Source organism: Nicotiana tabacum, chromosome 5, assembly GCF_000715075.1.
Source record: "Nicotiana tabacum cultivar K326 chromosome 5, ASM71507v2, whole genome shotgun sequence".
NCBI lineage: Eukaryota > Viridiplantae > Streptophyta > Magnoliopsida > Solanales > Solanaceae > Nicotiana > Nicotiana tabacum.
In genome coordinates, this window is record NC_134084.1 from 825,640 (window position 1) to 828,663 (window position 3,024).

Sequence of the window (3,024 nt, forward strand, 5' to 3'; positions counted from 1 at the left end):
CTGCTACCACAAATGGCTTGTCATATACCTTTCCCGACTATACCACTGCCTTTCCACTGGTCGACTCTTCATTAGAACTGGCACGAATCATCATTACCATTGGGTGTTTTTGGTTTCCCTCCTTCGTGCACTAGTTCGATCATGTGGGCTTCATGGTGCACCGGTAACGGATTTTCATTGATGTTGGGTGCCTCTGGTGCCTGAACCTCGATCCTATTTGTGTCAATAAGATCTTGTATGGCAGTCTTCAACTTCCAACATTTCTCAGTATGATGCTCGGGAGCACCCGAACAATATTCGCAGCTTACTGAATGGTCCAGATTTCTGGGAAGGGGATTTGGCAATTTGGTTTCAACAGGACTTAGTAGGCCTATCTGCTTCAACTTGTGAAACAGAGTAGTATAGGTTTCTCCCAACGGAGTGAATGTTCTTGGCTTCTGCACCCTTTCGTTCCTGAAAGCCTGATTTCCGCGGAAGCTTGGCCCTGAAGGATTCCTGTAGGCCCTCGGTGGTGGATATGTGTTTTGTGAAGATGGATATGTGTTTTGTGGAGGTAGATATGTATGTTAGGGAGCCGGTGCATGCCATTGCGGACGAGCCGGAGGCTGGGTGTAAGTTTGGGCATGATGGACGGAAAAATATTGTTCTTGTGGTGGGTAGTAGGGTTGTGGAGGGTAATTTGGAATGTGTAAGTAGTTTAGATGATGGGGTCTGGGTTGGTAATGAGGGGAAGGACCTCTAGATCTGGACCAATTGCCTGCCTCTATTGTCGTGACCTCTTCTCTCCTTTTCTTTCCGAGCGCACCTCTCGTGCCGCTCTGAATGGCCTAAGTTGTTGCCTTAATTGCCGAGTAACTCAGGATCTTATTGGACTTAAGTCCCTCTTCTATCATACCTCCCATTTTCACCACTTCATTGAAGGATTTGCCAACTGACGTCACCAAGTGACCGAAGTAAGTCGACTCTAGAGTTTGTAGAAAGTAATCTACCATTTCTCCCTCTCTCATTAGAGGATCAACTCTGGCTGCCTGTTCTCTCCATCGGAACCCAAATTCCCTGAAGCTCTCTCCGGGTTTCTTCTCAAGCTTTAGCAATGTGAGACAGTCTGGGACTATCTCAAGGTTGTATTGGAAGTGTCCTGCGAAAGCCTGTGCCAAGTCATCCCAGGTGTACCACCTGCTCGGATCTTGTCTTGTATACCACTCCAGTGCCGACCCGCTCAAACTCTGGCCAAAGTAAGCTATCAGTAGCTCATCTTTTCCCCCTGCTCCCCTCATTTTGCTACAAAAGCCCCGTAGATGTGCCATAGGATCGCCATGCCCTTCGTACAAATCGAACTTGGGCATCTTGAACCCTGCTGGTAATTGAACGTCAGGGAAAGGGCATAGATCCTTGTAGGCTACGCTGACCTGGTTGCCTAACCCGTGTATGTTCCTGAAGGACTGCTCCAGGCTTTTAAATTTCCGCATCACCTCGTCCTGCTCTGGGCTCTTAGCCGGCTTTTCAATCTCCGCCGGGACCTCAAAGTGGGGATTATAGGTATGTGGCTCGGGTGCTTTGAATGTGAGTTCAGGGGGTAATATTGTGTATCGTGAGCCTGAAACAGTGGCTCACTAGATGATCTGTGCAATGGGGCTGGGGGAGGTGCCACAAAGACGGGAACATTTGGTGGAGGAGGGTTTTGAGTGGGTGGTAGAGCTTGGGGATCATAGGCCTCTCTTCCCTGATAGTAGTGATGGATTGGGAAACTCGTTGAAGGACCGGGAGAGGGGTATTCTGACGTGTATCCTGGTTGGAGAGTAGGAGTAACAGGTAGTTCCTGCCCCTTTTGGGCTCTAGCTAAGGCTATCTGCATTTCATTCATTTCCAGCCTCATCTATTCCATTTTTTCCATGGCTTCCTTCAGCATCTGATTTGCCGTCTTTTCCGAGTCAACACTGTTGTCTGAACTAGTCATGCTTTCTGGTATGGGCCCTTTTGATCTTGTTTGATAATGGTACGGTGCCAGTACGCTTTAACAAACTAACTGGTATTGATTGGAAAAACAACAAACTTGTCAGTGTTAGAGTCTTAACAGATATTGTAACTGCACATTGGGGGATGCAATGTTCTTAGGCAGTTAACCATTTCTAACATGCCTTTGCTCTAACCGCATGCATCATCCCGGCTTATTTTATTTGTGCCTCTTTCAAGCATTTCAGGGACCTCTCTTTTCTTCTTCTCTCTTTTTCCTTTTTTTTAATTACGGTCGAATCCTATAGAGATTGCCTACGTATCGTGACCCCGCACGAATCAGACCAAGCGTAGTTCGTGCATCAATAAAATAAAGACCCAATTTTACATTCTATTACCTAAATATGCTATTACAAACTGTTATTTGAAAGAAAACAAATGAAATACAGACTCCATAATATTAACAATTGTTTGAAGGGAACATAGGGGTAGACAACAGACTCTGAAAAACAAACAAGTGCAGACTTGAACTAGGGATACATTAAAGCCTTGAATTTTGGTGCCCGCGAGGCATCGTTCGGCCTTTCCGCGGGCTTTGGTGTAAGACCCCTTTGTAAGCTTTTCAACTCATTCATGATCCGGTGGACGTAGCCCATGATGGAAGCAAGAAGGGTATCACGAGGTATTTGCTCACATGCTAGGCATCTCATGTAGATGTAGTGCCCAATCTCATCAATCCTACCTCGGATGTTATCCCTTTCCCCTAACAGTTGCTCTATTCGTCGGTTCTTTAGTCCCAGTACTTGAGCATTATCGGCGAGTCGATCCTGAAACCTCTCCATTTGTTCTTCCATTCTGTCCATCACATCATAACAATGCCTTCTGTCTGCTTGGGCATCTCGGATTTGTTTAAAGATCCTCTTCAATGCTTATTTTAGAATCCCTTATGACTTGTTGTAGATGTTTTCTCCGTGTCATTGTACCTTTTGCCCATCTGACCCGCATTCTCGCTATGCAAGCCTCGGATCTCTCCAAATCCTCTCGGCTTTTGCTGACCTGACTCCTCAACTC